General features: G+C 36.2%; 1 protein-coding gene across 6 annotated transcripts in view; it reads right to left on the reverse strand.

Annotated features, from left to right (window-relative positions):
• Positions 1–27,196, reverse strand: part of ELMO1 (engulfment and cell motility 1) — a 517,404-nt gene that overhangs the window by 92,206 nt on the left and 398,002 nt on the right. The window lies entirely within an intron of this gene.

The following is a 27,196-nucleotide window of genomic DNA, read 5'->3' on the forward strand; positions in this document are numbered from 1 at the left end:
TTTTTATCACTATAGCCTTTGGCCTGATTCACTAAAAGATGTAAAATCCATTTTTAAAAAAAAAGATTTTAAAAGAGTCTGGGGTACAAGCCAGAGGCACAGGGGCAATGAGAGGCTTCACCAGAGACAGAGTCAGGAGCAGAACAGGCAGATTGACTAAGTACACTGCTGAGGGGAGCAGTGGGTGGGTCAGGAGAGGTGTGCCTTGCCATGTAGATCACCTCTAGGGCCAAGGATCGAACTCTCACTGAAGCGGCTGCTTCTAGCTTGCAGTGCTGCATCCCAACCCATGTGCCACCAGGGAGGACTGTAAAATCCATTTTTAAATAACAGGTAAGTGTGCTTGGAAAACCACTACAGTGAACAGGTGTAGATTCTTTCTATATAAAGACATCCAACAGACGAAATATTGAAACAAATAGATAAATAGTTCTTCTCCATATTATTTCAGCACAATAACTAATTTCTAAATGCCTCTGAGTAACAAATTATGAGTATTTTCCACAATTTTTTGTAACCATACATACACTTTTCTCACTTTCCCTGAATCTGTCACAGAAAGGGACTGCCAGTCAGGCTCTTTTATGTAATGGAAGAACCCAGTTCACTTCTGGTTTTCTTTCTGCCCCTTGCTGCCTCACCAGAGTCCTAAAGGCTACCATATTCATGACCCTAAGCTTTTGCTCAGGCTGTTGTGTCCCCTTTGAATTTCTTGTCTGATGACCCCTACCTAACTCCTGTCCAAAATATGTGACAAAAATTCTTAGTTACCATTCAAAGTTCAATTTATATATTTATTGGAACTCAACAGGGCTGAGTTTGCATGTCTGTCTCCACTGCAAGACCATTCCATGTTTGAGACAAAGATCTCTTTTGATTTTTACCACCTGTCAGTGATGATAAATAAACTGGTGCCTAATTCAAACTTATTTATCTCAGTATTTGTTCCTTTTCTAAAAAGTCTTCTGTCTATGGAGTTATTCATCCTAGAAATGTTTTGAATCAGAACAGGTCAAACAAAAACCTATAGTTCCCTTCAAACCTATATCTTCCTTCTTTTCTCTCTTGAAAGGAAATAATTAAATCAAAAACTTCAAAAACAAGGACTGTTCTATTTCCAACAAGTAATTTTAGACCCAAATGACATTAGATCGATCAATGTTTTATACATTTGTAAAGAATTCTGAAATTGGTTTGATTGCAGTAGGAAAGGAGGGATTTTTCTAGTAGTTTTATTTTATAGCTCTAGAGTGCACTAGGGGAGCAGGAAAGCTTGTCAAATTTAAGACTACCAAGTGAGGCCATCTTGCCATAACCTGTAGGGATAAAGCTTTTAGCAGTAGTTGGTAATACTGTCATCAAAACACGTTTTGTCTACATAAAAAAATCATCAGTTGGTCATTTTTTTCAGTGACACTTTGAAATGGAAAAGCAAAAAAGCTAATTTATTATAGGTAAGTAATAGTGATCTGTAGTTTTGGTAATGACAGTGAAAAAATGGCAAGAAGATCATTAGCTAAAGCAATGATTACCTAAAGCATTTTTCTTATACATTAATTACCTCCTGGTAATCTGTTTCCTAAGTCCAACATGTCTAGTGGAGAGCAAAGAAAAATATCATTTCCAAGTTACATTCCATGCTAATGTTGTTGATTTCCCACCAACTGTGATCTCCCCAAGAGATAGCCAAAGCTATTTAAGTGCTGTCAGCCTTGTTTCTGTGGCTTAGATAGCAACAGTTCTTTTCCAATGTAAATTTAAAGTGCCCTCCATGAAAACAGTATTTGCTGAAATGTTCAACCAATTTAGTAATTCTGAAAAAAACCCCAATCACAGGATGGTGATTTTCCAGTCTCAAGAAGATAATGGACAACTGAAGGAGTATGGCTGCTGGAAACTTTCAGGTATCCTTGGAAGGTAGAATTTCCACTTTTCGTTCTCTACTCTTCCTACCTCATCATAACAACCACTAAAGGAACCTTTCTCAACTAGTAGCTAGATTTAGTACTGAGAATCTTACTCTTTCTAAGACCCTCCCCACAGAAACAACCTCTCACATCTTATTCTTGTATAACTTAATAATAAGCCTGAGTCTATTTCTCCAGACAAGGAGAAATACTCCTTAATCTGATTGAAGGTCTGTGCCCTGCCACTTCCAGTCTCACATGGAGCAAACTTTTCAGCATGCCCTTTGGAACTCAGGGTCTGTCACTAGGAGATTCTCCTGTGTCTACTCCAGCCACTTGTTTCTCTTCCTTGCCCTGGTGGAAACCTGATTGATGAGAATGCTTCTCTTGAAGCATTGTCAAGTTTTTCTTCTCATCCTTTGGTACTTGGAAGTTGGATAATCTTTCATTTTCCATGTTCCTTCAGACCACTGTTATTTCTAGTCCCTAACCTCCAACTTAGTTTTTTGAGTTGCTTGCCATTAAAGTGCACAACTCACTATCTTTCCTTGTATTATTTACTTTTCTCTAATAATGTTGACAATTTATTGAAGATTTTCTTACCCTTTCCCCTGCTTTGCCACTATTCTATCGTTGTTCTTAGTGATTTCAATATCCGGACAGGTGATTCATCTAACATTAAGCTTCTCAGTTCCATAGATTCTTTAATCCAATGATCTTGTCCTTTATACTCTTCCCCTAAGTCATTCTTTGTTGTTACTGACACTTTGTTATTGCTGATACACAGTCATTGCTAAAGTCCTTCCAACTCATAAGGTCTAATATTCCCATTGCAAAAATTTTTTGAAGCTACTGTGACTTCTGACATTGTCACCTTTTCTTTGTCCATCACATTAATAGCTTCACTTTCATCTTAACCTAACTTCTATAACATTATAACTATAATCACTCCCTTATGCTTACTCCCAAATTTCTAACACCTCATTTCTTTACCCATTTCTAACCCATCTTTCTTTAATCCTGTTCACTATCTGGACAGCTAAATGTGGTCAGAGAAAATAGTGCCGTCTAGTCTTTTTTAAGTCTATAACCAACAAGTGACTTCTTAGTTCTGCTTGGCAATCATGCTATATTTTCCTAGTTAATTTGCTCTTCAGTGCTTCTCTATTTACAAGCCCCTAGAGCACCTCCCCTTCCTCCTTAGTTTTCATTAGATAACTTTGAGCTCATTTAACAAACAAACAAAAAACAACTAAAATCAATTGCAAAAAAGAGAATTTCCCTAATCAAGCAGTGAATTAGAGTTGAAATTGTCTAATCATGGCCACCAACGACTTCTACAAGACTAATCTAATAATTTATAATAGCCCCTGAAACAGATGATTACTGCCTCTTCCCCAAAAGTCTTCCTTCTCTTGAAATTCATAATTCATACATTTATGTTCTTCCTTTTTGTGTACTTCTTAACTCCCAGCATCTATCTCCTTTTAGTCTCCTTTGTTGAGCTTTCTCATCTTCCTGACCTCTAATTGTTGGAGTGCCCTTGGTTAGGTAATTGGACCTCTTTTCTATATTTACTTACTTCCCGAGTGATGAACCATCATTGATCTCATATCACCTATATGTGGAAAATTTCAAAATTACTTCTGCATCCCAACTTCTTCCCGGACTGAGATATATCTATGGTACTGTTCTCTCTACACTCACACTTGAATGTCTACCAGGCATCTCACATCCACACTTCTATATTTGATTCTTTGTCCCCCTTCCCTTTCCTTCATCTGTTCCTTCTCAGTTTTCCCTACCTCCATAAATGTTGCCCATCAAAACCCAAACTCATCTTTGATTCATTTGCCTCATTCATCCCAGCTGTCCTTATTAACAGTGATCCTTTAAAGCAACCCGCCAATGGTTTCTTGCCTCACTGAAAACAAATACCAAAGTTCTCAGACTACTCTATGAGGCCTGTACAATCATTCTCCTATTTATTCACCACTTTCTAGGTACATTGGAAGCCTTACTTCTTTTATAAACATTCCAAACTTGCTCCCACCTCAAACTCTTTGAATCTCCTCTTCTGTCCTTCTGGAATGCTCTTCCCCAGCTTAATTGCAATATTTTCTCTTTTGCAATACAAGCATCACTTCCTCATGACAACCATCATGGACATTTTGACGGAAAAAGCAGCTGTTACCCTTCTCTAATTCTTAAAGGTCCTTTAGTTTCTTTCATGGCATTGTCACTATTTGACATATCAGCATCTTCACCTCTCTATATAAATAATTAATCACTTTATATTATTATATAAACATTTAATTATTTAAGAAGTAAAACTAATCTAAACATTTAACAAACTAAAAATCTTATCTTTAAAAGGCAATTTGGAAATTCCTTGAACTAAACAAGACTTTGATGATGATTTGTGGTTAGGGACTAGCGTTAGTCTCTGAAATAAATAAAGAGGTTGCATGAGAATGAAAGTCAGTGTGATGCTTCCTTCATTAAGGAAGTCTCACCAGGAAAAAGCTATGGACTGAACTGTATGCTTAATGACATAGTTGATTTCCATTCTGGTGCTGGCTCTTTATTCTGTGCTGGTAAGTAACAAACAGCTCACTGACAGCATTTGGAGCAACACTGATTCAGACCATCTAGCACAGTGTTTACCAAAATCCCTTACCTATGGTTTTAAAAACTATTTTTTAATTTCTTGTGACACCTGGAGACAATTAAATATGCTGTGAGAAAGTTGCCTACACTGCACATAGATACATACAATATATGCATTAGAGAAGACCTTGGATGTGAGAATGGATATTCTCCAAAAGTCAACAAACAAGTGCTGGAGAGGATGTAGAGAGGAGAGAACCGCTGTGCACTGATGAAGGATTGTAAACTGGAGCAGCTGTTAATGGAAAGCAGCTTGAAGAGATCTCAAAAAATTAAAATTGAAATTTCTCATATTTCAATTACTTATGTTTGGGTATCTACCTGAAGAATACAAAAATATAACTCAAAGAAATATATGCACTCCCATGTTCATGCAGCATTACTTATAATAGCCAAATTATGGAAATGACCTAAGTGCCCACCTATAGATTGATAAAGAAGAAGTGGTATATATAGATAATATAATACTACTCATCTATAAAGAAGACAAAGTCCTACCTTTTACAACAATATGGAGAGTCTTAGAGGGTATTATGTTTAGTGAATTAAGTCAGACAGAGAAAGACAAACACTATATGATTTTACTCATATCTGATACATAAAATAAAACAAAATTAATTAATTAAATAAACCCAAAGTAAACTTTAAGACTATATGACCGAATTAGTGATGACCAGAAAGTTCAAGGGTAATGAAGGTGGGTAATTAGATACAGGGGTCAATTGTATTGTGACCACAATAGGAATTTTAGTGGTGAAGTTAATGTAGTATTTACAGATGTTGATTTATAATGATGTACTCCTGAAAGTTACATAATGTTATAATGCAATATTACTTAGTAGTATTTTTAAAGTCTTTAGAATATTTATATTGACAAGCTTGTAAATATGAGGGAAAATAAAATAGATTTTCTACTGAGAATCATGCTGCAAGGTATACAATATGATAATAATTTCATAAATCAGAACAATGTATTTTACAGTATTATATCCTTTCTTTAAGTTGAGGATCAAATTTCCCCCTCTTCTTGTAACTCCTGAGAAGAATATGTAACACGTAATAATCATTTTTTGGCATGCAAACATTAACTTAGCAAAGTTATCCTGTGCTGGTAGGGATCTAAGGACACAGTCTGAATCAAACTGGCACAGGCTCTGGTTGTGTGAATATTCCAGTCTGGTGGATGATACAGGAAGAAAAGCAACCAAAATTGTTCTAAAATCCCAACTTCAACTTTTAGGAATAATACTCAAGTCATTAATGACTATATTCAATGTTTACATTATCTGGCATGAAATTTAGGGAGTTTTAAAATTCATCAAATCCTTGGGGGCTTATCAGGAGATGTGATAAAATAAGCTGTACTTTTGCAAACTCTTCTTCAGTCTCACTAATGTACTTTTTCCTTAGAAACATCATAATCCCAGGAAATGTAACTTCTCAAAAATCTTTTCGTTTTTAATAGTTTGGTAATATTAATGAATATCTTTTTAGTAAGAAATATAGAGAATTGATGGCTTTTAAGTATGTTTTTCTAAGGAATCTAAAGTTTAAATATATTAATTGAAAATAGTCTAACATCATGATTTAAAGAAGATTAAGAGGATACCCACCTGCCCCTCAATTCCAGCACAATGCTTGACTCAACTTGGAAGCAGTTAAGCACACAGAGATCTTTGGAGTCAGTCTCAACTTCAACTACCTGCTCTGCTGTAGCCAAGAAGCAAAAATCCCTGACTTGGCAGGAAAGCTTTCATAACTCAAAAATTGTCACTTAATTAGATTAGTCTTCCTAAATGGAAATGATTTTCTAATCTATACCTGCAAACATGCAGCTCTTTGGTGGAATAGCTTTTGCAATTTTTGCTAAAATAATCACATTGTGCCAAATAACTTTAAGCTGTGGCTGAGGGAAGTTTCTAGCTACAATTAGCCTCCTGCTCTTGGGTGAGCTCCAAGAAAGGCAGGGCTTCCTAAGAATATCTGGAAAATTCTATAGTGATCCAGAGTTAATGGTATGGGTCAGAAGAAATGAGAAGATTAAGGTAATCATATAAACTTGGGGAATTTTTAAGGAGACACAATTTAACTTAGATAAGAATTGGTTGAGGTAGGTGGTGAGTAACTAGAAGGAGCTGAAAATGCCATCTGTGTTCTGGCTTGGATTATCTACTTAAGGGAATTAATGGGGCTAGGGTGGGAAAAAGAAAAAAACAAATAGGATTTAAAATTTATAACATCAATGCTTTAAAGTGCCCTTAGCGTTATTGAATAAAGGTCTTAAGTAAAGGTTTTGAATATGTGTGTAACTCACTTAAAACTAGGATGGTTAAAAAAAACCACTCTTCTCTCCACTACTCTCCACTACTCTCCACTACTAAATGTGAAAAGATATATTTTAAAAGTCAGTTCCAGCATTGATTCTAATTCAGGACAATCTATGTGTCAACTCTAAAAAACTGATTAAATAATAATGCAGCTGTACACTAGGGTGTCATGTAGCGATTACTAATGACATCGTTGAATTACAAGTCTTAATGGTCACGGCGATAGAAGGGAACCACAGAACAGTTCAGATTATGTGAAGCTATACATATACACACAGGAAAATGTCTAAGAATATATAGACCAAAATGTTAACAGTTTTTCTTTTGATGGATGGATTATAGACATTTTTTCTTTGCTGATGTCTGTTTTCTATTTTTACCTATACACTTGAATTAGCTCGACACAAAACATATATTTTAATAGAATAAAAGCACTGCTCAAATTTCCTAGCAATGTCAATTTGCCACCTACACATCTGATCTCCAACAGCTGTCTCTAGATTACAATGAAGAATACCTGCATCTCAGGCTAGGACACAGAGTCATCTCCGATATGAATGAGGACCAGCATGTGCTTGAGGCAAGTGGGGGCAGAGGATGCCAGCCTAAGAACCTGCCCTGCTGCCTTCCTTCTGGGAGTCCCAGTATTGTGGAAAGGCTATAAATGTGACTTAAATTTTTTCTCTAATCTTGAAATGTTTCCAGTGTGAAACCAAGTTCTATGAAAGTCTGTTTCTAGATACTCTGAAAGATATTTATACCTCTAGCTTTATAGAATAGCAATTTCTGTATGTTTGTTATATACCCTATTAAACTGCAAGCTCCTGGAAGGCCAAATTTATGCCTGCTTAAGGTTTGCATTCCCTAGAGTGTACTCCATATAATTTGAATTCATGAGGCATTCCATATTCATCAAGAGAATTATTAATGCTTGTCACAAAAAAAAAAACAATGGATTGCATCATGTTTAGATTTCATTTTAGACATTTCCTCCCTTAATAATGGATAGCCTTCCTTTAATTAATGTGAAATGCATGCGCCATTGTATATTCTTTTTTTTTTTTAAACCTGTTCTCAAGAAACTCAGAACTACATTTTAAATTCTTAGTTCCACTAAGAATCAGATAGATAGAGCTACAGTTGTTTCATTATATTTACTTCCTTCTTCCTTTACATGGGCTTCAGCTTTTATTTGGATAGGCCTGTGTTTAGGCAACATATATATGAGTTACCTCAAAGTCTCTTTGGAAATCTATAGAATAAAGGTATAAATCATAAGGAGATCAATAATTTATACTTAAACCAGAGTAAACACTAATTTAAAATAAACATGAGAAATATAAATTTTTTAGCTTGGTTTTCTTGCCTATGACCTCTCAGTTTCCATGACCCAGTTCACACACATCCTCCCCTGCTTCAGTTAATGTCATGGGGTATTCCTTGGATACCGTTGGAGCTTGTGGGCTTTAAGGAACTTTCTTGACCTCTTCACCTGACACACTCTATCAAACTCTGGATGTGGCCACACTTCATGGACAATAAGTTTTCTTAGACCTTATCTCCTCACACATTAGAGCTTGCCACATTTCCCCCACATTCAAGCTCTCTCTGGAAGCCATCTCTCTGGCTGCCCTTCTTTATTTCCTCTGTAACAACAACCTCCTCCTGGTTGCCTGGCTGTATCCCTCGCCATCTTCCTCAGAACTGGTTACTGGCTTTTCCTATTTGCTGCTCCATCTTCCATACCAAGTTCCAAGAAGAGATTCTGGCTTACAATAGGCCCTGACTAAATATGTGTACTATCAAAGAACGGATGAATAATTAAAGGAATTTCCCTGTAGGTTATAGGGAAGAAACCTTGTTCTTTCTCCCCTAAGACTATTTTCTAACAGTGGGAGGCACAGGAAGGAAAGTTCAGGGGAAGGAAGCCTGAGAAGTCCAACCTCATTTCTGTCACAGAGATGCACTTTTACATGGAAGTCTGCACTCTTTAAAATAAGCTTTCTGCATCTAAAAAAAAAATAGTGAAAAGCAAGTAACAAACATAAATAAGATGCCTACACAGGAATCCTGTCTCTGGGTAGTACTCAAAATTGGAATCAACTGTCTGTAAAAATTCTAAAGCTGATCATATATGTTGTAGCACAAAGATAACAGCAGAAAGGATCAAATCCAAATGACATGCATCCAAAGTAACATTTCCTCTGAATTCCCTAGCAGATCATTATCATCTCTCTGAAGTATCACATTTTCCTGTATTCTACGACCTTAATTGGTTACAGGCATATCTCTTCACATAAGGAGTGCTGGGCTATTAAATATATACTTCTGGAAAAAAATGTTTATATTTTCATGTCTTGATCGCTCATACTGCCCAGTGTTAGTATTTCATTTTTTTCTCCTTACAGAATGTCTTTAAAGCAAAGCTCTGAGGGAAAAATGAATACAGTTCATTTATTTTTAAACTCTGCCAAATCATCTCAGTGAGGCAGTAGAAAGGAAAATAGGAAAGTGCTTGGTGTAATAGAGCCATATTTTTTTCTGTAGCTCCTCCATTAATTCTCAGGACCTCTGGCTGCCTGCCTTTCAGAATGCCACCCCATTCAGATCTTACATTATCTTGTCTCCCTTCCGCCGTTCATTATTGCAAAAGACACACCACAATGGCAATCTGCCAACATAAGTTTTAATGTCAGTTCTCTGAGACCTAACTGTATGCCTTGGAAACAACTTGTGAAATGGGAATCAGACCTAAATCTATGGGTCGGTTAGCTTGAAGGTTATTTATATTTGGAACCCTTTGTGTAGCGTTGGATATTGGGACCACAAGTTTTTCAAGTGGACTCCTGAAAATGTGTTTTGTTAATACTACCCTTCAAATAATACTGTTGCAGACATAACCAAGGCTATTTTCCCTAAGCAGAAGCAGCCATGACAAATGCAAATCTGTGGTATTGCAACAAGAAACATTTTCCTCTTTCAGTCAATAATGATGACAAACTTACTCTCCAAAACTTTATAAGTGAATGATAAATTATCTGATAATGTGCAGATACTAATATAAAGTCTCCTCTTTCCTGAATGTATGGCTACTACCAGTAAATAGAATGAGTGTGCCATTTGACAGTTTCCAAGAAAGAAGTAGAGAAAGGGATGACCAAAGACTACAGGGAAATAATGAAAAGAGGACCCTTCCTGGTGGCACAATGGGTAAAGCGCAACACTATGAAGCCAGCTGCAGCTGCTTCAACACAAATTTGATCCCTGGCCAGGGAGGTGACCCACATGGCATAGCAGACCTCGCCTGCTCTTCCTACAGAAGTCCCACCTGCTGCTTCCTTCAGCTGTCTGCTTGTTCTGCTCCCCACTTTCTATGGTAAATCCTCTTACCACCCCTGCACCTCTGGTCTGTACCTTAGTTCTGTGTGCATAAATAACTATTTAAAAAATAATGAAAAGAAACTTTGACCACGAAACAAATTATTTACAAAAAGGATCAGAATAGAAATGTCATTAACCCCATGACAATATGACATTGTTTATCATGACAACAGCACATTATATTTCAAATGGGTTGGCTGTCTGAACACTGAGACAAGGACCTAAGGTACGGAGGATGTTTGAAAATATGAATGGAAAATGATAATCAATAGTATCCCAGTGTGAAATTTACACTTCCCCAAATTTGCAAGTGGTATAAAGAATGATAAGTAGCAGTTAACATTCTTACCCTTTTTTTAAAAAAAATATTTATTTCTTTGTACAGAACTGGGGTACAGGCCAGAGATGGGAGGGTGAGAGGATTCACCAGAGACAGAGTGGGAAGCAGAACAGGCAGATCGGCGAAATACACTGCTGAGGGGAGCAGCGTGTGGCCAGGAGAGGTCTGCCACGCCATGTGGTCACCTCCGTGGCAGGTGGGGATTGAACTCATGCGGAAGTGGCTTAAGCTTCTTTGTGCTGTGCTTTAACCCGCTGTGCCACCAAGGAGGCCAACATTCTTACCCATTTTTATAGTAGAAAATTAATACGAATTCTTCTTACTTTTGCTCTTTTAACAAATAAATACTAAGGTAGTTTATAAAAATTTGTTTCTTCTCATGTGGTCTCCTTTTTCTACAACTTCCAGGGTATATGATCAACTAGGTTAATAGATTCTACACTTAAACATTTGAATCTTCTGGGATGCTTGATATAAAGGAGTGCATAGTTTGGGCCCACACTTCTGGGATGGAGCCCAGCAACATGATTAACAAGGGTCTCAATTAATCCAGGCAGACATTGGTTTTTCAGCCCAGGCTCTTGTCTTGGGTAAGTCATTTTAAGAGTTTTGTTAAATTGCCACCAGGGGGAGTGTTGGTCAAACTTTGTGCTTCTGATAAAGGAGGGTACTGACCATTTCCAGAATCTCAGACTCTCAGACTCAGACTCACAGAAAGGATAGAGTGATCAAAAAAAAAAAAAAAAAAAAAAAGCCAATGTCTCTTGGTGGGTAATAAGTGTTTTGGTAGGGATTCAAGTATCTGGCAAGAAAAAAATGACTGTCTGTGATAGAAGACTTGGACACCAAAGAAAAGAGCATTTCCCAGCTAACATTTTCTCCCTCCAACTATCATCCATAATCCTTTCAAAGATATGGTAGGTATATATCCCATACTGTGAACATAAAGGCTTTGTGGTATCCTCAGTCTTGGTATATTATACAAATACATGCTTTTTGTATTTGATTTTTCCTGTTAATATTTTTCTGTTATTTTATGTTAAAATTTCTCCTTTTGCTTTAGCAATCTGACTCTCCCTTCACAGAAGATTGCAGTTCCAATGAGAATATTTGGAAAATACACAAAAATAATAGGAATAAGATAAAGATCACTTATAATCTTTAAATTCAAGTAAATGAGTGTTAACATTGGGATGAGTCTCCCAGAATTATTTAGAATCATATTTATGAATATTTTTCTAGATAAAATCACTCATTTTGTGTATTTCCCCATATAAACATTAATATAATAGGCACACTTCCATGACATTAGTAATCCTCTTTGAAGGAATATATATTTTTCACATTTCTGATTGTTTACTTAAATCACTTGATAAGAGGTCAAAGACCCTAGAGATTTTGAAGTTCTTGTTATGTACCACTGTCTTCATATTGCATTTCATGTTCACATATTGTACAAAAACTTCTCATCCAACAAAAAGACTTTACTTTGCTAGCAATTTATATTTTGATACAAATATATTCCAAGTGGTCTATAATTGTTTTGCTTGTTTGTGCACATGCACATGCTGAGTTTTATCTACTACTAGTTAATTGCCACCCATCCATTGTGTTAACAAAGTTTTGTTCTGTCTTTCAATTAAAATTTTGTTAATTCATAATTCTTCTGTTTTTCTTCAATAAAACTGTAAATGGTTACTAGCTATTTAATGAGTAGTTCTTTGACTCACTTCTATTATTTCCTACTTTATTAATATTTTATTTTATTTTATTTTTCTGCTTGCCTTCATGATTTTATTTTTACTTATACTTTGTAGCTTGAATTCTTAGCTCATTTATTTTCACTTTTTCTATAAATCAATGATTTAAATTAATGATTTCTAGTGATATTTATAAGCAATTTGAGGATAGCTTTGGCTATATCCAATACTATCTTGTCACTATCATCGTTTTCTCAATGACCTTTAATAGTAGTTTTGATTTTCTCTCTGATTCAATAATTATTTAAAAGTCTACTACTTTCAGTACTCATTAAAGAGCTGTGGTTAGGTAAGTGACACATTCTTTAAAAAGTTGGGCTCTCCCTGGTGGAGCAGCGGGTTAAAGCACAGCACTAAGAAGCTAAAGCCACTTCCGCATGAGTTTGATCCCCGCCTGCCCCAGAGGTGACCACATGGCACAGCAGACCTCTCCTGACCTGCCCGCTACTCCCCTCAGCAGTGTACTTCATCAATCTGCCTGTTCTGTATCCCACTCTGTCTCTGGTGAATCCTCTCACACTCCGCATCTCTGGCTTGTACCCCAGTTCTGTATGAATAAATAAATATTAAAAATAAATAAATCTTAAAAAAAAAGTTGTACAGATGTTTGAAAAGAATATGTATTTTCAGTGTAAGGTGCCAATTCACTATATACTACCTACTAGTTAAAACAATTTATTACTAAAATATCCTATATGTTATATTTCAGACATATTTTATTAATGTCAGTGACATTTTATCAGGGTTTTTTTTTGTCTATTTCTTCTTGGATTTCTAGCTTTTTCTTTATATTTTGATGATACTGATATATTAGTTTATATTTTTTAGCTATGTTTTTTTTTTGTCGCATTTAAAGCTTTCTGGATTAATTTCTTCTTGGATGTCCACACTGCCATTTCTATTTTTGCTATGTTCCACTGGTTGCCAAATTTTTCCTCTTTTTTAAATATAATGTGTAGTTTTTAGACCTAATTTAATATTTCTCTCTTCACAGGGGTATTTGCATGCGTGTGTGTGTATGTATGCCTGTATAAACATATATGTAAACATATAAAATTATATTAATATGCCTCAAATGTATACAAACACACACACATATACACACACCAGGTGGCATACATCATATATTATCCTACTGTCTTTCTTGTTCACTGATAAGTATTTCTTGATAATTTTACCCTATCAGATAAGATGACAGATAGCTAGATGCAGTTCAATCTCTATAATAATTTATTTAGATAGATGCCACAGGGTATCACATATAATAACTTGGCTATGGAAAGTCTACGCCAGTGTGGAATGGAGTGCAGTGCTCTTTACCAAGGGACATCTTTCCAAATGCTTTAGCTACAAAATGGGCTATGAGGGTCTTCATCCACTTGAAGCTTAAAATTGTGATTTTAGTTAGGTAACACTGTTCAGTATGGTGTGCTATCTTGTAAACTTTTGATTGTTTTCTAAGATCCTGAGAACAAAGTGCAGATTATATCCCCTTTGGATTCACCCAGTTATCAAGCACAGTGCTGGGCATTCAGAATTGTTTTGTCAATGATGATAATGCAACAAAACAATCACATTGTTTTTATTCCTATGAGATGCGAGTATAGGCTTTTCCAAATACAAGAACAAAAACCAAAACCCTGACGTTTGTATATGGTTGTGCAGTGAATGTCAGAGTTGGTCACTAAATCTGGAAAACGTTCTCCCGAGCTCTGCCCTGAAGAATCAGGAAGAGGCAGAGGTTAAGTAGAAAAATGTGGGAACACACCACAGGATGCTCATATAAGGAGAAAGCAGGAAGAATGGCAGAGCTTGGCTATTCTAGTTTCCTACTGCTCGACAGAGCTGGACACCAGATGGACATATGATTCTAGCAGTCACCTCAAGGTAAGGGTGCATGCCCCAGGGAGAGCCCTCCCTGCCACTACTGAGGATAGCCTGGTGAGGGAGTGTCTATGAGATTACAGAGTGAGAATAATTTCAAATGAAAAGATCTTGAGAAAGAATACACAGAGAGGTTTTCTTCCAGTAAGGAAGAAATACCTAAAAATACTGAGTTTCACCAAATACTAAGAGGATATGATAATTGTCTATAAGTACTTAATAATCCTTAACACCAAGGTGAGGCATGAACTGTTTAAGGTGCTTTATGGAGGTGTGAGAAAATCTTGGCAGGTAGTGGTAATTAAATTAAATGAAGAAAAATTGTGTTTCAGTTGGGGCTCTTAGGAAGTCTCTCTTTGAGAGGTTTGTTAAACAGGGACCCAAAGGTAAGCCATTTAAAGTCAAACTGGGCCAGTTATTTGAGGACATTTGAGGCAAAATAATTTTAAATGGGGTGGAGGTAAGTTAGGTAGGGATAAGATAACTGGTTTAATTAGTCACATTTTTCTTTTTGTTTTGAAGGGTTGTAAATAGCACACTTCCAACTCTAGCTGGAAAGGAAAAATCATTGAAATTTCAGTAATTTAGAAAAATAATATTGAGGTATCTAAGCTTGGCATTATTTACTGAAATTATTCTGTGAAATCTGTTTGGTCAGCTGTGCTTGGTTTCTGTGACTAGCTTTATTTGTCCAATAGCTAATTAGCTTGAAGGGTAGAAAGGTCAGTGAGTTAATCCATAATTTTGAGTGACTGATGAAATCTAACTGCCAACTGGTGCCAGAGCATATACTATTTTTTTAAGAATTAATAAGGCATGCAGCTATTCTCAAACATTAGCCTTCCTAATAATAATACAGGAAAAGAAAAGACAATGCCTTTAAATCATATGCAGTGTTGTAAAATAATGTTACTTCAAAAAAAGATAAAATTTAAAAAAAGATTAAAAACAGAGTTGAAATCTTTCAAACATTTATATGGTCATTTCACAAAAAAATTTCCAGACTACATGGGGAGAAGTGGTAGACAATTCATGGATCTGGGACGGTGTTGCTATTTTTGGGTTCCAATAACACAATGAACATTTCATTGCTATGTGCCTATTATATGCCAACACTAATAGTTTTACATGTTACTGACTTACTTGGTCCTCATAATAACCTAATAAGATAGGCATAATAAATCTTCTGTTTTACTAGAGCATGTTCAGGCCCTGGAGTCACACAGTTGGTAGGACTTAAACCCAACAGCTCTGCCTCCAGATTTTTTGATCTTAACTGCTCCACTAAATAGCTCTAAGGTGAAAAAAGGAGGTAGAAGGTCAAAACAAAATCAATCCAAATGCCCCCAAAAGATGACTGGATCAAGAAGAGGTGTTACATATACACAATGGAATATTACTCAACAATCCAAAAAGATACTCATGCCATTTGTGGCATGTGGTTAGAGCTGGAATGGCTCATGCTTAGTGAAATAAGCTAGAAAGAAAAAGACAAATACTGGATGGCTTCACTCATAGCAGGAATCAGGAAAAATAAAAAATAAAAAAATATATAGTAAAATATATATATTTCTGTAATAAGGTAAAAATGAACATCAACTAACAATATAAACCAGAGACATACTATAGGGGAGAAGAGGGGAACAATATCAAAACTGGGGTGAGAAGAGCACACAGGACTATGGTGATGACACATGGGTGAAGTGGTGGTGACTGAAGTTCATCAGGATTACAATTCAGATGAAAAAATGTACAAAATAAAGAATGATGTAAAAAATATATATGTATGTATATAAAAAAAACAAGGCCTCCCTGGTTCTAGTGCTCTGAACTAATGCCTATAATAACAACTGGTGTTCTGAATGAGAGTGAAAAATCACTGAGCTTTGGAAAGTCCTTTAAAAAAAAAACCAAATTGTTGAGTGCAGAGCATTAGTTTGATAAAACTGCTGTAACAAAGTCTCAGAGAGTGGGAGGCTTAAACAACAGAAGTTTGTCTCAGTGCTAGTCTGAACGCAAAGTTTCAGCAAGGATGGTTTCTTCTGAGGGTAATGAGGGAAAAATCTGTTTTGGGTCTTGCTCTTGGCTTGCAAACATTCTACTTTTTCCAGTATCTTTTCACATAATCTTCCTTCAATGCATGTCTGTCCCTGTGTCCCTCTTTTACAGGGACATTTACCACATTGAAGTAAGGACCATTCTAATGATCTTATTTTCAGTTAACTGCCATCTCCAAATCAGGTCTTATATTAAGGTGTTGAGAATTAAGACTAGCATACCCTTCTTTGAGGAGGTTGCAATTTAATTCATGACATGTATCAACATTACCAGACAGGTTTAAATATTCACTTATGTGAAGCAACCCACAATGCAGGGAGGTACAGCACTGCCTCCCAACAGTTCTGCAGGTACATTTTGCTCAGCCTTCCACCTCCTCAAAAGGTACTACTGTTCTTTTTCCTTCTAGCTGGCTTATAGAAGCAACAACGCAATTACTTTGTAGGATTTTTCTGATCTGTAGCACTGTGCCCAGACATTTAAGAGACCATTCTTTAACAATGTATAGCCCCACGTCTCTATCAGCTGCCCTTTAAAGTTATAGGAAAATGGCTTGATTGAGGTCTGAGGTACTCACATGGAGCTCAGTTTGCTCTGTGAGAAGGAAACTAGCTCCCATCCATCATTAGGACGGCCTCATGATGGGAAGCCCTGCTCCTGGATCTAGGGCAGTGATCTCCTAGCTCTATTTTTTAAGATCTGTGTACCTCTTCACATATTTTTAAGTTGATGGCTAAATTTTTTCATCAAAGTTAAAATATTTGAAAAGAATAAAACTTATTTGTATTACAATATTGACATTTTAAAAATAAACGGTTACATCAATTTTGTAAATGTTCTTTTGAGTATATACAATAGTGATACCCATCCTAGCTCATTTAAAATATACAAATAAGCTCTTTTATGAAATGGTGGAAATTTTACAGCATCTTTTTTTCCCCTTTAACACAGGTCAGCAAACTTTATGTAAAAAACAATACTATTTCAGGTTTTCCAACAATCTCTGTCATAGTTGCTCCACTGTAGTATGAAAACAGTTATAGAAACACTTCAACTAATAGGCATGGCTGTGTTCCAGTAAAATTATATTTATAAGAATAGGCCCATGCGTACTACTGATCCTATCCTAGAACTCACATTCCTGCCCTACTTCCAATTTTTCTATCCATCTCATACAGAATCTTGCCATAATAGAATTTTATGATTAAAAGTCAACTATTAATCATGCACTACTCTGAAACAAAAATACATATGCATATGTATGGGTATATATGCACACTAAGTCTAATTAAAAAAAACTTTCTTGCAAATCAAAATCACAATAAGATACCACCTCACACCAGTGAGAATGGCATATATTAAAAAACAAACAAACAAAAAAAACAAGCAATAATAAATGTTGGTGAGGGTGTAGAGAAAAAGGAACTCTCCTACACTGCTGATGGGAATGCAAACTGGTAAAACCACTCTGGAAAGCTGTGTGGAGGTTTCTCAAACTGCTAAAAATGGAGCTTCCATATGATCCAGCAATTCCACTCCTAGATATCTACCCAAAGGACACAAAAACAATAATTCAGAAGGACACCTGCACCCCTATGTTTATTGCTGCTCTATTTACAATAGGGAAGATGTGTAATAACCCAAATGCCCCAAAATAGGTGACTGGATCAAGAAGAGGTAGTACATATTCAAGGTGGAATATTACTCAGCAATCAAGAAGACAAAACTCATGCCATTTGTGGCAATATGGATAGAGCTGGAAAGGATAATGCTTAGTGAAATAAGCCAGAAAGAAAAAGAAAAATACTGGATGGCTTCACTCATAGCAGGAGTGTAAGGGATCAGGAAAAAAATATATATAGTAATTGTAATAAAGTAAAAATGAATATCAACTAATAACTATAAACCAGAGACATTCTACAGGGGAGGAGAGAGGAGTAAGATCAAAACTGGGGTGGGTAGAGCATATGGAACTATGGTGATGGCACATGGGTGAAGTGGTGGTGGTAAGTCCATGGGGATTACAACTGAGATGAAAAAATGTACAAAATGAAGAATAATGTAATATGTGTGTGTGTGTGTGTGTGTACACACACACACATATATATAATAAAAATAAAATACCTTTTCTTAAACAGGCAATTGTAACAAATTCTTTTTTATTGAGTTTAATAGTATAAGTGTTATTAGTATATATACTAATTAAAACAAGATATTACAAACATTGATAGTTATTAAACCCAAAAGGAATATTTAACTGCAGATCTCTTAATGAGATCTGGATTTATAGACCTGGATTTAAAGAGTCTGTAACAGGGTTTTTTGGCTCTAGAAAACATTTATATACTTTGGCAAACCTGCTACTTAAGATCTTAAGAAGGTGAGAGGAGGAACCATATTTTGTCAAGGGAGAAGGGTATTGAAAAAGGGTGAATGGCAATGCTGTTTGCAAGCTGACTGATCTTAATGTATGTGTAGGAACTGAAAATTAGGAAATAGTTTACTTCCAAACTACCTTTCCCTTGAAAAGTTTTCAGACCTTGAGAAGAATGACCACCCAGCCTGCATATTGCTTTTCTAATATGTTAATTATAAATCAACATGCAGGAGGTGAGTCTGCAATGGAGGCACTGACAGTAAAAAGAACACGGACGACTTAGAGTTGGACTTTACTCTGCACCTATTAGACGGATAATAAGCTAACTATTGATGTCTCCATTTCCTTATCTGTGAAAGGGGACATAATGTTCCAGTTATTGCTTTGACCTTGAAATAAGAGTGAGCTTTTAAGAACTATCTTGCCAGGGATGAGAGAGAGACTGCCGCACACAGTGGGGAATTTTAGGCTAAGAGATCACTGCCGCACACAGTGGGGAATTTTAGGCTAAGAGATCTTGCTATCCACTGTTATTTAGAATTCTACCAAGGTGATAAGAAATTCCAATAATTTATTATCATCCAGGTTGCAAATTTGTTTTTCTGCAACAACTACTACAGCTCAAAAACTTTTGGTACAGTGCTTTATCCACGTTTCATCTAGTAGGTTGCTTTGCAAAACTAGAATAGAATGGAGCTCTTAAACTATTTTATGGTTCAGTTTTTCTTAGATGTTCACTATTATATCTGTGCCTTATAAAGCAAGGCCATATAAAGCAGCAGACTGAAGGGGAGGAAGGCAGAAAGCAAGATCAATCACTCACCAATTTGTTTTCATCAGTTACTTTCAAGTTGTTCTCAAACTAGTCTTATGAGGGTCCAGTTTTGGAAGGTGGATATTATTTATGCAAATGTTTATAGAAATTAATGTCTGAATGAACAGATGAATGAATCAGTGATTTTATAATTAACTGCAGTTTATTGGAAAATAATTTAAATTATGGGCTCGATATTCTGGGCAGTTTCAACTTTGTGCTAATGCCTCCATGAAAAATGAACTTTTGTATAGGTTAAGCCATGAATGGTCATGGATTTTGACAAGGCCTTGAACTGATATAGAAATCACTCAGCAAATATAGGTGATTCAAAAAATTGAGAAATCAAGTAAAGGTGAACATGGAATCTTAGAGAAAGATTAGCAAGTCAGTTAGTTTCTCTGAGCCTCACTCGCTTGCCTATAATAAGGTAATCGTAAGCTGCTACCCTCCCCTAACTGCCTTGAGCCCAATGAGCCCAGATGTAGGGGTCAAGGCAGCCACTGACAAATATATCCAAATTGTCACCAGATGGGATCTATTTGCCATCCTAGGACTCAGGTTTCTTCAATACAAAGATGCTAGTACATATAAAATCAAATATTACAAATGAAAAACATCTGGTACTTTAGAAACATGTTTCAAGTTATTGCTCCCCAGTAAACAAGGTTTAGTTAGGAGATAATAGATTTGAAATCATAATAGTAATACCTCATGTTACAATACACAAAGCACATGGAATTTGTTAATTCATGGTTTTCTAAAAACTTCTGTGTGCCAGATGCAGTAGATACCATCTGTACCGTATCCATGAAAAACAAGAATATTCAAGATTGGCGAGGTAACATGGAAGTTTTACTGGTGGTTAAGCTGGGAATCTTATTGCAGACTCTTGGCTTTAAACACAGTGCTTTCTCTTCTATGAGTAACCACCAGTATTAGCAGGCTGAAAGCCACTTCTTAGGACTTAGGAGAGGATCTGAGGACAGACATCACATGCACTTTTGCAGCACTAGGTGATGTACCACATCCAAAGACCTGAGCAGGACATTTTTTACAACTTGAAACATTTTGGTTTCTATCAAAGGATTATACTATCTTGCACAGCACAGTAGGATTTAACTAATCACTCACACAGTGACATTACTCAAATTTAACTTTCATTCATCATCCCTTGAGAAATGAACCTGTACTTCTGCTTTTACAGATGAGGAAACCAAGGTCCAGAGAAGTTAAACAGTAATCTAGGCAGTTCTTAGGGATTTTTAGAAAGGACAGAGAGGCATAACTCATAAGGTCTCTGTAATGTTTCTTATGTTTACTCTGCAGCGATGTTTAAACCTGTATCACCGAATGTAGAATAGGGGCTTTTGACACTGGATGCCTACAATTCCCTCAAAGTGGAAGAAAGCAACTCAGCATTGACTATTATGGGTACTACAAAGAGTGCCAGTGAACCATGCTAACACAACACACTAGAACCTGGGCCTCAATTGAACCCTTACTACCAAGTCTAGGTCTAAGGACAGAACCAGTGTTGGTAGCTTCAGACCATTTCCTGCTTTGATAGCACTCTTCACATAGGGCATAGCTTCTGAAATAAAGATTTCATGCTGCTGGCCATTAGATGTGAGTGGGTTTTTTGTTTGTTTGTTTGTTTGTTTGTTTGTTTGTTTGTTTGTTTTCACCCCTGTGACTGTGGTCTTGTTGGCTCTACTTAGAAATTATTTGCCCTGAGGTACCCTGACATAGGTTGCCAGCATGAAGGTCTGAGTTCATTAGTTGATGAGTGCTTCATTCTTACCAGGCAAGTGGATGTTCAAACTTCTCTAGATACAATCTTAATTGTTCAGCTATAAGAATTCCAACCAAGTCAGAGTGAAACTTTATTTCATTATGCTTCCAGGTCTGGGAATGGTGCCAGTGAACTCCTCTCCTTGACATGTCTCTCATCACTTATAGCTCAAAGGAAAAGAAAAGTAAGCTCCCAAAGTGCCAGGCTGCAGCTTTCTGTGTCAGATGGCAACACCTCCAAGAAACAGCTGAGCAAGAGGATGAGTAAAGAATTGTCATTCCCTTATCCCTGAAACTCTGCATACTGATCATAATTCCCTGTATGTTCATTTTCAAAGTCTTGTAGATGGCACTGAGCTCAGAAAGGGATTTAGATGAGAGAAAAATTAACTTTAGCCATAAACTGATTCTTATAGATTGGTAGTGGTGAACAGGGTTATGTTAAGAAGGATCCTGAGGGAGTATTGAATACAGTGAAAAAAGATGAATATGATCAATAGAACACGGGCCCTAAAGGATAGATATTTAGAAGGTTGACAAATATATGATTTGGAAAGTCTCTCCACCTAAACTCATCTTTACTATAGGAAGATGCTAGAGAGCATAGAGATAAAGTAATTTGAAAAATTTAACTTTAAAATCAGGAAAAGCAATCTAAAGTCTTAGTTTCTAGATTAATACTCCATGAGCAATACAATCATATTCTAGCCTTGGATTTCTAGACTATCACAGATTGTTTGAAAGAAGTTAGCAAATTAATGTACTCCAAAATTCTGTGGTAATTCAAAGTCAATTTTAATGATAATTTTATTTATTTAATCACAGATATATCCCAATGTTTGCATTCACTGAAATTCCACAGCACTTTTTCCCATTCATAATTGAATATATTAGTCCTTGACTTCACCAAACATCAACATATTCTGAATCAAGTCATTTTTTCTTAGATTGAACTCTATGATTTAACCTTAGTCTCTGAGTACTCCTTCAGAAGAGTTATTATTTGAGAAGAAAGAAGTTGCAAAGAACTCACAATTTACAAGTACAAACAGTTGTGTGCTTAAATGCATAAGGCATTCTCCTTAGGAATTTAATCCAACAGGGTGCAAACGGGAGAATAAAACCACAAGTTATCTCAGGTATTAGGGATGGTATTGTCCCTAGCATGAAGTTGTCCCCATTTTTCAATATTTTGTGAAATTTCTGAGTTCTTTATTAGCAGAAAACTTTAGAGGGCCAAATTACTGTAAGTTTTATTCTCCTACCTTCCAGATTTGGCTGAAATGGTTAATGCCAAGACTTCTTTAGATACTGGGACAAGATGCCTTTATGAAGGCTTTACAGCATGGTTTTGAGCTTATTTGAAAGCTTCCTTACATTTTCATGATTGTCTTTACAATAAGAAAAACTTTGGGGGTGTAACTAAATCAGTTAATATCAGATATTGAAAGTAAGAATTTTAAGACCAAATTAACTGGAAGAACTAATTAGTCAATATTTTCTAGCTGAATAAAATTTTCAGAACCAAGTAAGATGATAGCAATTAAATCATCCCTTAGCTCAATTTATACTTTTCTTCAGAAAGAATTAACTGTTTGCCTCAGAGTTATATCCTCAATCATAGTTTGTTTGCTTATTATGAAAATTCACCCCATGCTTTCTGAGTTGAGGGAGGTAGCACCAAAACTTGGTGAGTGGCAGTACCAAAATATCTGGGAACAGAAAAATGCCACAGACAATAAATGTTGTCTTTCTGCAATAGGAAATGGCGCACCATTCTGTTCCCTCGTGCTAAACAGTCTGATGAGAAACCAAGATTAATTTATTTATATTTTATATTGAGTTAATATTGGGATACCCCCATCAGTTATTATCATCATAGTGCACCCACCACCAACTCACTCATATCCTCCACCATAGATTATTGTGCTTCCTTCCCTCTTTATTCTTAACCCTCCTTTGATGCGTCAGTTCTGTAGTGAGCTATCAAGGGTTACTTTTTAATCCAAGATTTAGCTACATGTGGAGTATCTTATACATTATAGATATAGGCAAAAACCTTTGTGGATATTAATTCTCCTTTCTATGTTGCCAGGACTTTCAGCCACCTCACAGAGGTAAAAGAAATGAAGATGCCTTGACATGATGACAAGGTAGTCTCAAGTAGACTTGTTAGCATATGAGGAGACTTCATGGGGAGACCAGCACCCACTGCAACTGCCTAGTAGGATAGCTGATAACCATGTGTAGCTGTGGAAAGCAAGAAACACATCTAGTGTGCCTGAACAGCTAAATGCTAGATTTTATTTAATTTTAGATAGTTTACATTTAAAATTGATACTTCAGTCACTAGAAAATTGTTAAGTATGTTTGGAACTAGTTGTATACATATATAAATTTACCTTTATAATGATAAATTTTATGAATTCTATATATGGATTTCTTGTGATAATTCAATTTCTAAATTGAGCTGTACTGGAAATATAAGATACATGTCAGATTTCAAACACTTAAGAAATTAAACATAAATATTTTGCTAAGAATTTTGTAGTTGCCTGCTAAAATGACATCATTTTAGATACACTGGGCTAACTAACATTATTAAAATTAAGTCATTTATATTTTTACTATGACTACTAAAAGATTGAAAAAACATAAAACTGTATACAGAAAGATATCTGCTATACTCTCCTTGTGAAATACTGTTTTTTGTGTATTTGTTAAAATCATCTTTACTTCTACACATAGCTAGTATACTACTAGAAAGCACATACTACTAGACATGCATAGCAAATAATACATACTTTTAAAACAAGACACAAAGATTCCTAGTGATTTATTTCCCATATAGCAGTATGGATTCATTTTACATCTCATAGTGTATTCTTGAGTATATATGCTGATCTCTTTATGTGTCAAATGGACATTTTGATGAGAACAATAATTTTTGCTGCTAGAAACCAATTCTTTTACTTTCATTCTTTATTAATATCAGGAATGCCAGCTGATAGAAGTGGAAATACTCAGGTTAAAGTAGGAGTAGGAATGACAGACTTGTACCCTCACCCTTAATCTCTGTCCAGCAACACATTACACAAGTCTTGTCAATATCCCCTAACTCTGAGGGGAAAGTTTGAAAACTGTGCTACTTCAGGATTTTCAGGCTTGATCTAAGAATTTTCAGTTATTCTATCAATGTATGTCTACTGGAATCTCTGAGCTAGCTTTGTCATTCTTGCTCACATGGTCTTAGGAATTCATGGCAGCCGTGCTGATTTGCACAGCCACGGAAGATCATGTACATCCCAAATACTCTTCCTTATTGTTTGTGGGCTCTCACAACCCTCAGCATAGCTATGAAAACTATAAATCATTCCTGCTAAAAGCAAGCAAAGGGTAGCTGTGGAACAGTGGTGACTTTTCACCTAATACAGATATTTAGGAGGAGCTGGTCCTATATATAAACTAATCCAATTCCTACTACTCAAATAAATGGTCTGAAGAATGAGGCGGTACATCACACCATCACAGGAAGGGAAACAAATGGTGAATTTGGTGCTGAGTCTTTATTTAGCTCAAATTTCTTTTCCTAAATGGTATTGTTAATAATTCTTCCAATCACCCCAGAATACCATTTTAATTTGACTTCATTGTGATGATTGTTTAATTAAACTTCTTATAGCCTGACTCCATTAGACAGGCTGATAGTTGAGACTCACACACTCTCCTTCCATGAATGGAGCACATGAGTACATCAACATGTGAGAAAATACCAAGTAACTAGGAATACCAGTTCCTAACTGGATAAATGTGATAGTTTCTTCAATATTTTAGTGGTTAATTTCCCTATTTGAAAAATAGTATTGTTGGGGATGTTGTAAAGACTCAATGAGTTCCTAGATTTTCAGTTACAAAATGTATTGAACAATGCCTGACATACAGTACCTGCCTACGGCAGACTGGCCATTCCTTTTGTGACTGATTTTATTCCAATTGCTGAGAGGATTGAGGAATTGTATCATTAAACTCTCACAGTTTAATTTCAAGGGATTGGATTAAACATGTTTATATGCATTTTAACTTACATCAGAGATTCTGGTTCAATTGAAAGGCTAACAGAATTCATTTTCTTCATCTTTTATCCTTTTAACATCTCTAACATCCTATAAATGCCATGAAGAGGCATAGGAAAGAAACTGTTTAACTCAGGAGCAAATAGACAACATAAGGATACAATTATTTCTGGTACCTGCAAATGCACTTTCATTTTAAATCCTATAATTCTCATTTCACCAATTCTCCAAACTCAACTGTGAGAAAACCACCATGTTATAGAATCATTCCCAGTATTACTTAATTTAAACTTGAAAGAGAATGCTCAGGATTTCATTCAGGTACCAAAACCACTGCTGGCCAGCAATGGCTGAAAAGGGGGCTGTGGTAGTATTCAGTGGTCCCATCTGCAACAAGCCCTGCTGGCCACTCACCCACAACAGCAATCCTACTATTTACCCTGAAGTGATCTACCATCAAAGTCTTGTGTGACAATTATAAATTTATATTCTCAGAAAGGTTCCTTTCTTCTAAATTCTTAGAGCTACATGATCCTAAAATAGATGAATAGCTACCTTTTTTTTTTTTTAACATTTTTACTGCTTTCATAAAAAATCTGTTTCTAGTCTCATTCTTGCCAACAGGTGCCAGCATTTCACTCATACCAAGTGACACTACTGGAGGAAAAAAGACACCAAAAGAGAATGAAGGGTGATTCTAATGAGGTGACTACTACTTACTGCACATCCACCAGGACCCAGACTTCCTGAAAACTATGCAAGATTACAGTGATGGGGAGTGAGCTGCAGCAAGGCTTGGTCATGTGCACACGTAGCCTTCCATAGGGGGAATTCTCAACTGAGACTATCAAGTCTCTGGGATCAGAGGACAATCTCCATTTCTAGAGAGACCTTCAGCTAAAGAAAAGGCCACTGACCTGGTCAAGTGACTGGGTTGCTCCTGTGTGGTGTGCTGTTACCCTCAGATAGAAAACTTCCATCTCTTCCTGCAGCCCCACCTCTTCACTGGTTACAGAATAGAAGATCTCTCCCAGACACCAAAGCATTGGCCTTGCTTTCAAATCTTCTACACTGAAATCTCTCTAGCTCTTTTGTTTCTTTACCCATCTGTAACAGATGCCATGTAGGACACAGCAAATTCCATTCTACAGCCATGTGAAAACACACAATACTCTCTTCTGTGGAAAGGACATTGCTTTTAAGGGCAAGCTGAAAGCCAAAAAGAAAAAAGAAAGAAAGGACAATCCAACAAGATTTTCTGTGCATGACTATATCATGTGCATTTATTTATGAATGAGAAAATGATTTTTTTTCTCTTTTCCTCTATTTGAACCCAAGTGAAAATAAGTAGAAGATATCGAGTGTGCTATCAGTCTACGTGGCTAATAAGAAAGGAAATCACATTTTAAATAAAGTAACAGTGATGAAACCTCAAAATCAGCAGAGACTCTAGAGAGAGGTTCTTAGCAGGGATGGAAGCCCAAGTTAAGCCTCCACTTTTTACACCCAAGTCAAAAGCAATACCTCTACTGTCCATGTTCAGGAAGAGTATAGTTCTTCTGAGTCTCACACTGTGTTTTGGTTCTATTTTGCTACATATATTTTTAAGTTTGTACCTTAGAAGTGTCCCTAAAAGCTGAGTTTTTCCTTCCTTATTCAGCCCTGCCAGTGCCTGTTTACTGCATTGCTTATTCTTCCTGCTTCTACCCGACAAAATTGAAAATTTCATTTCCAGTGTCGGAAAATTAAACCCCAGGGAGCAGAGTGATAGTAGAGCATCCCTTTTCTGGGAAAGAGCCAGTCCCTCGATA

Source organism: Condylura cristata, unplaced genomic scaffold (genome assembly GCF_000260355.1).
Source record: "Condylura cristata isolate star-nosed mole 26May11 unplaced genomic scaffold, ConCri1.0 scaffold00005, whole genome shotgun sequence".
Taxonomy (NCBI): Eukaryota; Metazoa; Chordata; class Mammalia; order Eulipotyphla; family Talpidae; genus Condylura; species Condylura cristata.